This window comes from Rattus norvegicus, chromosome 8 (genome assembly GCF_021556685.1).
Source record: "Rattus norvegicus strain SHRSP/BbbUtx chromosome 8, alternate assembly SHRSP_T2T, whole genome shotgun sequence".
NCBI classification, from domain to species: domain Eukaryota; kingdom Metazoa; phylum Chordata; class Mammalia; order Rodentia; family Muridae; genus Rattus; species Rattus norvegicus.
This window is the reverse complement of record NC_141541.1, coordinates 66,546,825-66,561,906: the sequence shown is the minus strand read 5'-3', so window position 1 is coordinate 66,561,906 and position 15,082 is coordinate 66,546,825. Positions and strand designations below refer to the sequence as shown.

General features: G+C 48.8%; 3 long non-coding RNA genes across 4 annotated transcripts; all 3 read right to left on the bottom strand.

The window, feature by feature from the left end:
• Positions 1-4,777: 4,777 nt before the first annotated feature.
• Positions 4,778-6,097, bottom strand: LOC135789291 (uncharacterized). Of its 2 annotated transcripts, NR_190895.1 has the most exons (3): positions 5,988-6,097; positions 5,265-5,505; positions 4,778-4,959 (listed from the first exon to the last, which is right to left on the bottom strand). It is a non-coding gene; the product is annotated as an uncharacterized LOC135789291 (long non-coding RNA).
• Positions 6,098-6,943: 846 nt separating this feature from the next.
• On the bottom strand, positions 6,944-8,258 carry LOC120094175 (uncharacterized). The gene is given in 2 exon segments (NR_190893.1): positions 6,944-7,141; positions 7,882-8,258. It is a non-coding gene; the product is annotated as an uncharacterized LOC120094175 (long non-coding RNA).
• Positions 8,259-9,637: 1,379 nt separating this feature from the next.
• LOC134480060 (uncharacterized) lies at positions 9,638-10,349 on the bottom strand. Its single transcript, NR_190892.1, has 2 exons — positions 9,927-10,349; positions 9,638-9,749 (listed from the first exon to the last, which is right to left on the bottom strand). It is a non-coding gene; the product is annotated as an uncharacterized LOC134480060 (long non-coding RNA).
• Between the last annotated feature and the right edge of the window lie 4,733 nt (positions 10,350-15,082).

Sequence of the window (15,082 nt, the reverse complement as noted above, 5' to 3'; positions counted from 1 at the left end):
CAAACAACAGAAACATGATCCAAATCGGCTTTAAAAAAAAGAATTCCACAGAAAATTCCAGAGCTGGATCATGCGGCTCCCAGAACACAGGCACGGGCACATGACTCAGTCACAGGGCAACTCTTGGCTTCACATTCCTCAGTCCTGGCTTTGTTCAGGCAGATCTTTATCATACCTTAAGCAGAGGGCTGCGGAAAGCACAAGTGTCCTCAGCAGAAAGAGACGGCGTTCCTTCATTCCTTCGTTCTGACAAAGCAGTTCAGAGGGGCTGGAGAGATGGGAAGTTCTGCTAGGAAAAATGAGACCTTGAATTCAATCTCCAAACTCATGTAAAAGCCCGAGTAGTGTGATGCACCTGGACTTCCAACTCTCGGACCCTGGCAACAGGAAGACACTCAGGGCTGGCCAGTCTTGGTGTATCAGAGAGCTCCAGGTTCAGTGAGTGTCTCAAATATGATGGTGAAAGACTGAGGAAAGCATGCTCAAGTGGAAATTTCTGGTTCCTTTGGAGACTCAGTTGTGTCATGTGATGTTTTTCTGGAAGCTCTCTTGTGAGAGGATGGTTTGTTACAACAGACACCTGAGAGGATGTTTTGCTGAAGCAGACATGTTTGAGGGCATATGATGTTTTGCTGGAGCAGAGGCTTGAGAGGACACATGGTGTTTAGAAAGAATATAAATAGAACTCCACAGACTGTGAGAGGAGGTCCTCGCATCGGTTCACCTTGCAACGAATGCTTCACTGGTCTTCACCTGTGACTTTGTAGAGAGAAATGTGCTAAAAAAACTTCTCATGGTATTTCAGCTACTTCCTGGGACTCAGTGCCCATTTGGTGGGGCCTAGTGGTTTCTTCTGGATCATGCTGCTGCTACTGATCCATGTTTGGTGTTTGCTGATTGGACTAGACTGCCACTGCTGATTCATGTTTGATGTTTTGGACTGGGCTACTGATATTCTGACAATGAAGATTGGTATCAGCCCAAAGAACTACTTCTAAACAGGTCACTGGTCCTATTAATTATCCTTTCCTCTACCTTTGGTTGGTGGGCTAAAAGGGAGGTTGAAGCCTTTAAGAACCCTTATTAAAGTAGGTTTTGAAAAATCAAAGCACACAGACCTGAACATTACACACACACACACACACACACACACACACACACACACACACACACACACGCACACGCACACTTGCTCCAAGTCTGAACCCCAGTGGCCCAAATGAGAATACATGACCTTCCTAGTCAACCATAACGGCCAGAAGAATGGTTATTGTTAAATTACAGCCACAGAGTGAAATGGTTTTCTAGGAAAGCAGTGCTTGGTGGAGGGGTGTTGCACCAAGAGGAAGATGTTCCTACTGACTGGAGGGAGAGAGAGTGCAGGTCAGGTAAGGAGGATAGACAAACATCTAATTTATGCTGACTTTGCATTACTTCATCTTCGTGGCTGGCACTTTCCCCTCTGCTGTTTTTTCCAGGGCCTAGGACAATCCTTGAGTCCCTCTCAGCTCACGTGTTCCTTCTTAGGCTAGAACATACCCTTCCTCTTGTCTACTCTCTAGTCCACCACTGCACCATCTTCTTTATTTCCAGAGCATGGGCAACATGGAGCATCCGCTGCTCTCTCTGCAGCCCTACTCTTCCCCTGGGGTTTGTCCTCGTCTTTCTCACATGCTCTCCCCAGTACGCTGCCTGCTTCCTCACTCTCCAGATCAAGCGTTCTCTCTTCCGGGATTGGGCATGCAGCTCAGGTGGTAGCACATTGCCTAGTAAGCATACAGCCTTGGGGGTCGAGACTCAGTAATGCATAAAGCAGAAGTGCTAGTGCATTTCTGCAATCCCAGTACTTGGAAGGTGGAGGCAGAGCATCTGGAGTTAAATCCGATCTCAGCCACAGGTTCAAGACTGGCCTGGGCCACAAGAGACCTCTTTTGTTCTTTTGATTGTTTTGTTGTTTTGTTTTTAGAATCCTCTTCTCTGGGAAGAAGTCTTCTCCACATCTCTAGAACAGAAGGCTATAACCCTGTGTGCACCAGAGCCTCTCCACAAATGACTCATGGTCCCTAAGCTTGCCTTTATCCCACAGGGAGTGTTCTGCATTCTCTCCTAGGGCTCTCTCTCTCTCTCTCTCTCTCTCTCTCTCTCTCTCTCTCCCTCTGTCCTCTTCCATCCCTCCCTCCATTCCTCCCTCCTTTCTCTTTCCCGAGCTCCTCAGGGGCAGGGATGTTTAAGCCATGATCATTGAATAAAAACCTCTAGTTTGGCTTTTGCGTGGCTTCCCTGACTCCAGCCTTACAGCGATGCCAAGTCCTCTCAAATTCTGCAGGGCTGTGGGGAGGAGGGGAGGGCGCGGGGAGGGGAACCACAGGCTTAAAGGGGTATGACGGCTGATTAGATGCACTCCCAATTAATTCAGAAGATGCTTGATGAATATTTTATGTGCCAGTGAGATAAGCAAGCGATGGAACCAAAGTGATCCAGGCGTGTCTTCCAAGTCACTGTGCTATGGAGAAAGGAAGCCATCTAAAGGGCCGTCCTTCCTCCGTTCCTCTCCAGCTCCTTCCCTCCTCCCTGACACATAGTCAATGCCTAATAAACAGTTGCTGAACAACTAAATGAATAAGTGAGTGTGCGAAGGAACTGATACCATGTCGGGAAGAGATAAGGTGCTGTCGGCGTGGGGGAGGGGAAGGCTCATTTCATTATCTCTTATTTACGGAGGCACTGTGCCAGCCTCTGGGGTTCTGTGAAGGGGCATTTGTCTCCTGTGCTCAGAGATGCCCACAGCCTGGGGGATGAGACCAGATGAGAAAAATCAATGCTCATAAAGAAGGGGCGGGAATTACCAAGCACAGACACACTGAGAGCTGTGATTGGGGATGGGGCAGAGGAGCAAGGAGAGAAGTGTATGGATTTATTGGCTGGTCAATTGGTGTGCTTTAGAGTGGGAGATGAATGTTCTCAGGCCTTTCCTCAGTTTTCAATGGGAGCCCTAAGGAGATATGAATCCAGTTGCTCAAGGAGATTATGACCGATATAGGAGAAGGCCACTCATGGGCCACCATAGGGTTTAAATATTTGCTGACATAATAAATTCATGATCAAAGAAGTCATACAATAAAAAAGTAAAACTTAGGTTTACCATGGGCCCAGGTGGTCAGGGAGGGCTTCCTGGAGTAAGACTCTCTCTTAGGACTGGATGTCTCTTAAGGTCTCAGTAGGAGGCTGGGAACCTTTTCTGATGGTATTTACTTTGTGGGCAGCAATGAGTCTTTGGAGGGAGAGTACTGAGGTGAGAGATGTGGTAAGATGGACAGTTTAGACCAGCTGCTCTGGCTGTATAGTGTGAGGTGAGTATCGTGTTTCAAGGCAGGGCACCAGTGAGGTGGCTCTGGCATGTGGCCAACCATGAGAGGTGATGGCCTCAGTGACATCATTCAACTGAGGTAACCCAGCTCTCAGAACTGGAAGACCGTTCAGACAAGTTTCTTCAGGAGCAAGAGAGATAATTAAGTGGGTAAAGGGGCTGCTGCTGTACTCAAGGGAATTGACTTCAGATTCCCAGCATCCTCATGAAAGCTGGGCCTGAGAATGCACGCCTGTGATCCCTGCATGGGCGTCAGGGAGGCAGATCCCCAGGGTCTGCTTGCTCACTACCCAGTGTAGCCCGACAGTGAGCTCCAGGTTCAGTGAGAGAGCTTGTCTCAGAACGGGGATGGAGCAGCGCATCTGAGGTTGACCTCTGGCTTCCACACATGCATATCACACACACACACACACACACACACACACACACACACTTGCACTCGCATGCACACACACAAATACACACACTCACATACACAGGGATGAATACGCATTCACACTCGCACTTGCACTCGAGTATGCACACCCACACTCTCACACACACACAGATATATTCACACATAAACAGAGATGAATACACACACTGTCTCTCTGTCTCTCTATCTCTGTCTCTTTCTCTCTCTCACACACACATATACTCACACACTCACACCTGCACTTGCATATGCACATATGCGTACATACACAGATACACGCACACATAAACAGGGATGAATATTCTCTCTCTCTGTCACACACACACACACACACACACACACACACACACGGATACACGCGTTGGTAAGAACCCTTCAGTTCATGGTCAAGTGAAGGTTTTGGAAAGACTCCAGATTACTTGCACATTCAATAATATTTGTTGAACTAGAACTATGAACAGAACACTCCCCATGCTCGCCTTTCTTGAGCGTCTACCATGACGGTCATTTCAGTGACTGTAGATTGCTCGCAGGGGAGAGTAAAGTGGTTCAGTGTTGCCTGTCAGGATGCCACATCTGGAAAGTTCTCTTGGCGGGCGGGCAGGATCCCCACTTCTCCCACAGCCCCTTGGCAATAAGCCTTGATCCTCTTCCATTTGGTCCCCCGGAGAGCCTAATGAAGTGGATGGTGGTGCCCGTTATGTAATGGCAATGTGTGGGCAAGGAGTCCCTGGAGTGCTACTGACAACGACTTTCCTCGGAGGGACAGAGGTATCTATCGGGCAGCAGGGAAGACACTGCCATGGATTAGGCAGGCAGAACATAGAGACCCACATCCCAGACACGGGGTGGATTCTTGGATGCCTGACAGTAGCCCTAGGACTTCAGGGTGGGCCATACCACTCATCAAAACAGCACAGACAGCCACAGAATGCTAATCAGATGCAGGACTCAGGATCTACGACAATCGCCACAACACAAAAAAATACACAAAATAACCAGGCAGCCTTTGTAATTAACTTCCGCTCCCTTCCAGCAGTCATTTGGAGTTAATGGTTTCTTAATTCAGAGCTCATTTGGTGACTTTAATTTCCAATTAATTTTGCCGATTTTCCTCCAAGGCGTTCATGATGTGATAGAAAATTCCTGCATGGTGAAGTCCCCTACCCCAAGGGACCTGAAGGAGGAGCAAAGGGAAAAGCCGAGGTCAGCGAAGCCTGGACTCTTGCCTAACTTCCTGGAGTCTAAGGCTCCGGGGTTCTGAAGGTCTTTGGAGAGGTTGGGGCCAGGGAGATCAGGGCACTCAGTCCTCTTCCAGAGGAAGCCCTACAAGAGTTGATAAGGAGCTGGTAATGCCGGTACACTTGGATTTATAAGAGTGGCGCAGAGAAGCAGCCTAGCCCTGCGGAGAGAGTACTTCCCTTCTGTCAGGCTCCGGGGGAGGGGTGGGGCAGTCTTGGTCTGGGCCAACACCATTGGTACCTGGAATGTGAACTCACTGTTGTTCCATACTCTTCCTTAAGCACTCTGCTGCCCAGATATGGCACTACTGGCCTCAAACAGCTGCCCCGTTGTCACAGTCTGTGCCAGTTTCCCATTCCGACAAGTGCCTGAGGGAGCCGGAACTCTGAGGACCAGGGGTGCCTCAAGCGCTGGTGCTGTGGCTCCACTGTGCCATGGAGCTCTTTTAGGCTAGTTCCCTCCATCCCCTCTGCCAGTGATCCTAAAGATTAAAAGCATGCACAGGAGCACAGGAGCGGGAGAGAGATGCTTCAGACCTAAAGAGCACTTCCTGCTCTGTCAGTTTGGTTCCCAAAACCTACTGCTGCCTGCAACTCCAGCTCCAATAGACGCCTTCTGACCTCTGTGGGATGTGCATGCGACACCACACACACACACACACACACACACACTTATTTTAAAGTATAGTATAGTGCAGTGGGACAGTGCTAGTGCTTATTCACCAGCAAGGACCATGTCCTTGCCGGTCTCATCTTCCCCTGTGGGCTTCTGCTTCTCCAGAGAGCTCTGCTATGTGCAAGATGGTTGGTGCCAATGTCTTTTTGTGTTGTTTCTTCTGCTGCTGTTGTTAAGTTTTGGAACAAGGTCTCAAGTATCAGGTTCCAAGTGTAGACAAGACTGACCTTGAGCTTCTGGCCCGCCTTCCTCCACCCCCCTAGTACTAGGATTCCAGGCACAAGCTACCATGCCTGGCATGTTTTTCGAGACAGGGTCTCGTAGTGTAGTCCATGTTGGCCTAGCTCAGGCTGCCCTTGAATTCATGGCAATCCTCCAAGCTCTGGGATTGCTGGAGTAAGTTGCTATGCCTGACTGTGACAAAGTCTTGACAAGTTCTCACTTTGTGGCTTCATAATGTGAAAACACTTTTTTCCCCAGGAGATCTCCCATAAGAGAGGACCATGGAAAAGCAGGCAGTCAGTTCCTACAATCTGTAGGCGTCAATGGCTCTGTGCCCAGGGGCCAAAGAGCTGCTAAAGAATCTGGGTCACAATGACCCCTCCACACCCACTCTTGAAATATTCATTCATCCTCAAGCACTGATGGGCTGCCTGACCTCTACTGGGGCCCCTCACATGCAATTCATGTCTACTGTCCTAGTTAGCATTAACTGTCGACTTGACACAGCCTAGAATCACCCAGAGAAAGAATCTCTGTTGAGCGTCTTTATCAGGCTGGTCTGTGGGCAAATCTGTGAGGAATTGTCTTGATTGTTGGGCTGTTTAAGAAAGTTGAGCACCAGATCATCACCATCCCCCTCCCTGGTGACTTCTGATCCAAGCTCCTGCTTGAGTTTCCTGCCTGCCTTGGCTTCCCTTGATGACAGGGAAACATCAGCCAGGAAAACCCTTTTCTCTCCCAAGTCGCTTTTGGTCAGAGTGTTTTGTCATAGCAACAGAATGAAACTTGAGCATCTGCAAATCCTCAGAGGCACAGTCCTAATAACTGTCAGCAATTCACCGTCCCTGATACTGAGAAGATGGTCCCATGTAGACATCCCACCTCCAAATGTGAAACTTGGACTATTGTAGAGCTTCCGAATTGTACCTAGGGACAAGCACTTGCGACTGTCACAGGACGATGCGCCCATCTCTGTAGTGACAATTTTGGAATTTTGTTTTCTTTAAAAAAAAAAAGCAATATTATAAAAAAAAGTTTTTGTTTTAATCCCAGGTGTGAGATATAGGGCTGTTTAGATTGTACACAGCGGCTGATTCTGATTTGCCTCGTGCTCTAGCAGAGGCGTGGTTCTGCCAGTTGTAGATGGTTTCTGCGATTGTGGGACATTTGGGATTCTGGAGTCCTTTCCTCAGGTAAATGCTAGGGCCCCAAGAGGCAGGCTGGTTGATTGTAGTTTGTCAAGTAGTTATGTGCAAAGGGGAAACAACAATGCAAAGAAATTAGATATCCTGATGGTGAGCGTCAAACTCGCCTGAAGGAAGTCAAGGTCCCTAATCAGCAGGAAGCAGTCTCAACAATAGCTTTGCCGGGTTTCTGACCCCTGACCTTATTCAGGGATCTCCTTCCCTCTCCCTCTATTCTTTTGTCTCTTCTATCTAGTGTTAGGGGTTGAGAGGGTAGAAAGGGTGGACAAGGGTGGATGAAAGAAGAACCAACAAGTAGTCAAAGATAGCTACACTCCTCCCCGAAACCCTCCCCATGCAGCAAGGGAGGGGCAGGAGAGTATGCAACACCCCTTACTCCCCCAAAACTGGTGGTGCAAAGGCAATGATTCTCTCTCTGATCTCCATTGCTCCTCCAAAGTTGTGACCACCCTGGTGCCCTGAGTCAAGGCGGGGTCAGGGTAAGGTGGCAATGGAGGGAACAGTCATGTTGTACATAATTTTCCTTTCTTCAGCCACCTGCCTTTCCTCCTCCATATCTTACTCAGCAAGACCACATTCAAGGATGGCTTCTTTCCCATAGGTTGGAGAGGCAAGCCAAGGTCAGGGTGGCAGCAGTCCACCTGCCATTATCCCTTGTCCCATCTACCCCACCTCCCCACCAATCTCTCTAAAGTGTCCGTGACAAGATCTGCTGTCAGACCAAAGCCACAACTGGAAACCTCTAGGTACAAAACCTTGCCAAAGGTGCTTTGAGTGCCTGTTCTTGGCTGCCAACTTCAGCAAACGTGGAGCTTCAAGGTCTAGTCAGCTGTTCACCCTGAAGGGAGAAGGGACGCTCACAAGTCTCGCAGGGGTCCAGACACTTGGAAGCCTCCGGAAGCTCAAAGTTTCAAGGCAATGGAAGTTTCAGAAGCAGTAATCAGCTGCTGGGGAGAGGAGACCCTCTTTGGTGGAGATGCCTGTAGGTTGGGCAGGGGCTTCAGAGGTATGGCTTTCATGAACTGTCATCTACACTGATGTAGGCTTTTCAGTGATGTCGCTGCCTTTGAGATACCCATGCCCCTGTGAGTAACCCCAATAAACCCAGGTTCACAAAGCCAGATTTCATTTTGTCATCATCTGGGATAAATAGATCATGTAACAGTAGAAACAGCCTCACTCTGAAAGCCAAGTCTCTGTGGCAGCATGCAGTGTAACCACAGGGCCCATGTCCACCTACGTAGCTGAAGTCAGCCCTCAGTGAGGTCTCTGTGTTGGGGTCTCAGCTCTTCTACCTCTCTGCCTTTCACAAGCTCAGCTCTGACCATCCCCCCCTTTGCATCAAAAACCTTCCTAGCTTTCAAACCCTGATGTATGAAATACAAATGGATCCTTGGTGTCTGATAGCCATTACTCTGATTCCATACCATCTTCCCTCCTGTTATAGATTCCGGCTGAACTTTTTAATCCATTTTCTCAAATTTGCCCCCTGCTGCCATGCCCCAGGACCTTGATAAAACTCTCTCTCTCTCTCTCTCTCTCTCTCTCTCTCTCTCTCTCTCTCTCTCTCTCTCTCTCCTCACCCACTGTACAAATGCTGGGATTACAGGCATGTGCCAGTGTGGCTGTTGGTGCCCGCCCCAAGACCTTGGCTCTCTTCCTTGGTTTGTCTGGTGGAAATTCATTGTCAGTGTAGAGACTGAGACTAAAGGAAGGCATTGACAATGGGGTCTTGGCACCAACAGCCACCCACTTCTCCAATATGTTTTCTGCCAGTCCCTTGCTCTGTTCCCTCCAGATCCTGATGAACACAGTGCAGTTTAGTCATCAGAATAGTCCATGTCCTCCAGACTCCAGCTAGATGAGTGACCCTCCAAACCCTGAGACAGTCGAATCAGCAGCTAGCTGGCCACCCTCAGAGCCTATCACAGCTATCGGTTTGGCCATCAGGAGTCCAAGAATTTGTATTTGTAACCAGCTCCCAGGAGGTGTCAACAATGACAGCCCAAGGACCATTTTCTGGGATGTGCTGCCCTAGATGTGGAGGAGAAGGAAACTGTGTCTTGTCCCCCAAAAGTCCCCAGTACCAGCTTCCGAGGGGAAGGCGGAGCTTCCAGGAAGCTGTCACTCCGAGCCCTGGGGAAGGGTTTGGGTTTCATTCTTATAATAAAATCACTGACAAGAACATACAATTCTCTGCAGGGAAAATAATCACAGTGATCCATAGAGTGGTAGACTGTAACAATATCAACAGCGGTGATAATAATAGTAATAACAAGATTATTATAGAATGTCATCGACTCTAATGTGCTAAACCCAGATGGATCTGAGCAGTAGAAAGGAATTACTGACACATACAAATACTGAAAATGCCTAGCTTGGCTGTGTTTGAGGCCATTGGAGTGATGGCAACATCTCTCCCAACAGGCACGGTTGCTTGCCGAGGCCAGAGTCTGAAAGAACTTCTTGCTGGTTTTATTTTAGCAGAAATGGCAGGAAGCAAGCAAGGTGGGCAAGCCACTCTGATTTATTATCACCCAGGCTCCCATTTTCTCCTCCAATCAGCCTTCATTCAATAAGTGTGTTTGAAAGGCCTCTTCTGGAGTCAGGGTCTTGACAGGGGCTGGGGGAGGGTTGTAGAGAAAACATAAATTAAATGTAACTCTACACAAATCACAATGTAAATTAAATTTGGATTTCAGAGCAACAAGTGATTTTTTTTCAGTGTAACTATATTATCAATATTGGATAAACCATATTTGGACTCCCATCCCACCCACACACAAATTTATTCATTCACCTGCAATTTGGGTTTAATGAGATGTCTTGTGTTTTTACTGGCTACCTCAAGCAAGGCAGGAGGGATAAGAAGAAGGTGAGAGCTGTCTTATGCTCTCAGAACAAGCTCACACACAATCCTTCCAGTGGGAAACCCAAGTATTCAAGCAGAGAGTTCCAGCTCACACCAGTGACCTTCTTAGAACCTTCATGAGCAGAGAAACCAGAGAACCTTGTTGGTCTGCATCTTCCTACTAGGAAGGTCTTGGTGGGGCCTGTTCTGGTGGCTGCAGGTCCCTGTGATTGAGATGAAGGTGATGGAGAAAGCAGGGAGGCTGAAGTGAGAATGAGAAGCCTCTGCTCATTTTCAAGGGGCAGGGGAAAGCTGCTTGGGGGAGGGAGGTACCAGCTGGTGGGGCTTGGCCAGGAAGGTGGGGAGGAGTATGTATCCTAGGAGGAGCATTGTCTATGAAGTCACAGAGGCAGGAAGAAGCCCGACAATCTGAGAAAAGCATAATTAGAACGTGGTGAGAGGGTGGGCGTGGGACTGAGGTAATGTAAGACTTGGCATTTGAGTGTCTATGGGACAGACAGGGCCTCAGACAGACTAACCACAACCCACCTGGTCAGTGTTGAGTTGAATGATCATCTGAGGGGGTTCACTCTGCCTGGAGGTCTGGGAAGATGTCCTACATTTGACTTCAGCATCTCAGAGGCAAAATATGTCTCTTTCGAGAGGGGAGAAAAGCAAATAGCCCTTAGCAGGCACGCCCAACCTTTTTAAAAAAATGTATTATTTGATGGGGGTGGAGGATTGCATGTGCCACTGTGTATGCGGATGACAGAGTATACTGTCCAGAAGTTGTTTCTCTCCTTCCCAACATGGACCCTGGGAATGGAAGTCAGGTGTCAGGTTTCATGACAAGGACCTTAATTCATTGAGTACCATATCAGGACACCGTCATCTGTGAAGTTCACACCTGAGAACACCACGCAGTAGAGTGAATGGGAAGAGACAGGTCAAAAATCCATAGTTTAAGTAAGTTTACAATGTTGCCACATGTGAATTTGGGCCACATTCATAGGCATTTTTGGCTGCAGTCATGCAGCCCCGTGGGCCTCAGTTTGGGGTGTAAGCTAAAAGGCCCAAAGTGGGTCTGTGTTTGGGAAGGCTATGAGTTTCCAGAGAACAGTGGTCCCATCTGAGCGCCTATCAAGGTCCTTGTTAGTATATGGCAAGAGGACAGCCCAGTGGATGAGGTGCCTCACTTTTCTCCCCTAAGGCCTCTCTCATCTCTCTCTCACATCCACATCATGGTTAGAGCCGAGAAGCTGGTGATGTGGGCAGATGTGGGCTTCCAGGTGGGTTTCTAGAATCATGGAACCCTAGTAGCTGCATGACCTTGGGATGCTGCAGAGCCGATGGCAGTTCTCACAGGCCTCTTCTGAGTAGAGTTTATCACCTGAGATGGGTGGCTACTGTTTTTCTATGTACATCCTTCTGGAGCTAGTCTGCCTGCCTGTCAGTTTAGTCCATACCCCCTCAGAATAAAAGTCACCTCCTGGCCTCTCTGAATGTGGTCCTGAGCTGAGTTCAGGCCAAGAAGGCAAGACAAATGTCCCCTGATAGTGTGGGTGCAGGGAAATAAGAAAGCATTGTTCTAGGTATTCCAAGCAGAAAGGAGTTTAATAGAGAGGATCGAGTGCTCATAAAATAAAATGACAAGCCAAGGAGAGGGCTTACTGGCTAAAGTGTTTGCCCCATAAGCATGAGAAGCTGAGTTTGCATCCCCAGAACCTACATAACACCAGATATAGAGATGTGCAGATCTGTAGTCCCAGTATTTGTTTGGTGAATCGGAAAGCAGAGACAGGAGACTCTTCAGAAGCTCAAGGGTCAGGTAGCCTGGTGTGTGCAGTGTTGAGAAGCCCTGGCTCACAAGATAAAAACCTAACAACTACACGTGTGTCATGGCATGCATATACCCACACTCACACACATGAATATGCACACCACGCCACACCCACACACACCCCAGGTTCAAACAGTAATAGCAACACAATCAGATCATCATCCGGGCTAGAAGCCTGAGGTTGTGGGAAGTCCTAGGAAATAGCTGCCCTGGATGCAAGGTGACCGGACAGGAGACTGGAAGGGTTAACTCCTGTGGAAACTGCCAGGAACTGTAGGCTGCAGTCACATACTTCTGCTGCCTAAGGGGAAGGTGCAGCCCGTTGGCCAGAGCCTTGTAGCAAAGGATCCTGAGTAATGCATCCCTGAAGCTCCCAAGTTTTGCAATACATTAAAAGCATGATGTGTATGTGGAGAGAGGCCATGCTGAATACCTCTGATAGTGATCACTGCTGCTCCTTTCTGCTAGCTATCTGATAAGGTCAGGACATGCCAGGTGATCCCAGAGATGCCGCAGAACCCGAGACCTTTGTGCAAATGAGTGATGAACTTCTGCCTTGTTGAGGTCACTGTTTGAACTGCTGAGCCACTGTCCCGATGCACCTCTGAGAAGTGTAAGATAAGGTCTGAGAGGTGTCACTTCCAGCATGTGCAGTATTGATGTCACCAGAGGACCAATTTAGCCCAGCCATCCATAGCAGAGAAATAGTTCACAGACAGACAAAGCAGTATTTAAAACCGCAGGAGGCCTGTGCCAATAGATCTGCTCAGGACAGCGGGATGGAGCTTAGAGGGTTTGTGGTGTTGGGGCAGACTTCCTGGAAAAGACACCACATGGCAGGGGATGGAGGGGAGGAAAAAGGCTTTTCAGGGAAGGTCTCTTTTTCCTCTGGACTCCAGAGCCACACCAACTTGCCAACCTGCTTTGCTTCCAAGCCTAGCCACTGCTGGTCAGTACTGCTGGCCACTGTGGTCAGGAGAAGGAAGGCACAGGGAGGAAGGGCCTCCAGGAAACCAAGACTGTGGATGCTGTGGTGGGGCAGCTTAGAGACTGGCAAGGTGGCCTGGGAGATGGGAAAATGGCGTCAGGATGGTTTTTAAGGCAGTGCTGAGGAGAAAGTAAACACATTCATGAAAAGGCTTGAACATTATCTCACCCCTGCCTACCCCATGGCTTCTTTCCTTCAGTGGTGCCTCTAGCTCACCTGCAGTCTAGAAACTAAAGACTGTCCTCTGAACCTACATGCAGACCCGGGGGCTGGCCCACACTCGGTCACCTGGGTCTCTCTTGATCTGTCATTGGTCAGAGCAGATGTTACGATGTGCATTCAGAGACCAAGGTGGTCAAGGTTTGATCAGTGGGACTCCTCAGGGTATGAAAATCATCCTGGGTGAGATAGAAATTAGTTCAGCATGGGGACCAGCTTGTGACAAGGTTGGCCTCAGCCTTGGGTCATAGCTTAACTTAGTCTATCCAATCACCTGTGCAGAGCTCAGCCTGGGGCTGGAGTCTGGGTGGTTTGGTAGCAAAGGGGGCATGAAGCACACTGGCTGTGCTCGTTCGATCTCATACAGGTTTATGCACTGCTCAAATAACAACGCAAAGTTTGGGGCTATGCTGATATATGTGTAATTTCTTCCTTTGAGTCACCTTTACCATTTCATTTGATTTCTGGGACCTTGTTCTTAGTCTCCCCTCAAGCCTGTGATGGAGACCTTCAAGCCCTTGGGTAGAAGAGTGTGCACAGACTTCAAGGGAGCAATAAGCTGTTACTGTTCTCGCAGAAGTTCAGAAAGAGCTGAAGCCAGGTGTGAAGCCAGCTGAGCAGGTGCCCAGCACAGGGCAGACTGGTAAACTCCCAGATTCCTGCAGTGTGTTGGACACAAGTGCCAGGTCACCCTGAAACCCAGGGCCAGTCAGCAGTTGGGTGGATAGCTGGCCAGGACGCAGCCAAGCCAGTACTGTTGAGTTGGGGTAGAGGGTGGGGGTGGAAACTTAGCCAGCTTGTTATTCATTGTGCCCCAGGGCTGGTGACAGCAATTTACCAGTTCTCAGTGATGGAGTACCCAGGAAGGGCAGGGAAGGAACCCCCACACCCAGTCCCTCATGGGCATTCTCAGTTCTTAGGGGAAATGCACATTGACAGTAAGTGACAAGATTGAAAATGTAATTAAGGCAGATGGAACTAACTGGCAAGGATGAAAACCATTCCCTAGGCTCTGACATTTAAAGTGAGGTCACAGGACAATCCTATCCTGGCCACACAGCCAGCAAAGAGGAGACCAGAATGAACTTTCAATAGCGGCAAGATCTGTGGGTGGACAGAGCCGTTGACTTCAGCAGCACTAAAAGAGATTTAGGTCAGATAAAAGGATGGACCTCCTGGAGATGAGAGGGGTTAAATGTTGGCGCAGGTATAAAACACTCTCATTTTCCCACAGACATGTGCATTCCCTCTGCAAGGTTTTGACATCATAGCTCTGGATAACTTTACCGTTCGAAAATCTATGGAACAAGAAGTGACTCCATCTTTGAGTGAGGTAGAAGCAGGTGGCATCCAGGGAGTAGTCTAAAGGAAGGGGCTCTGGGCTCCGTGTGTCACAAGGCCCCAAAGTCTTCCTGCTAGCCAGAGCAGAGGTGTCATGTTCGATGAAAATGGATGTACACACGTAAGCGTGAACTCTCTCTTAAGGATGCCTTCTCTGCCCCTCAAGAGCAGAGCAACTGTGAGCCCACAGAAGAAGCAGACAGGCTTCCTGGTCTTGGATCTTGTGTTAGAGGGAAACCCAGGGGCTGTGGCTACAATCTGTCTGGAGCTTCACAGGAGGTGGGGTGACCACAGCTTGGGGGTGACTCATTTAAGAATCAGTACCAACATCTGGGCAGCCTTGCTTTGCCAACCACTGTTGAGAGCCCTCATAGCTTTGCTGAGATGAATGGCACTGGCTAGCTTTATTGGCCTCCGTTCTCCATAGATCCTGTGCCAGTTCTCTGTGCTGGGCAATGGGGCAGGCTGAGTAAGTGGCTTCTTTGTGTTTGGTGAGCTCTCAGATTGGCAGGAAAGGAGAGGCTCCTATTTCAGTCTAAGGCAGTAGTCCAGTCCCCACTTACTGAGTACTCTGTACAAGGGACAAGCAGGGCACCAGCTCACTGTGGAGCCTAAGGATTATAGCCTGTAGTTTTCTTGAGAGTAAACATCTGTTAAGCAGCTAGACATGAGCAAAGGCACATGTAGCAGTTCACGCCTGTAACCCCAGCTCTGAGA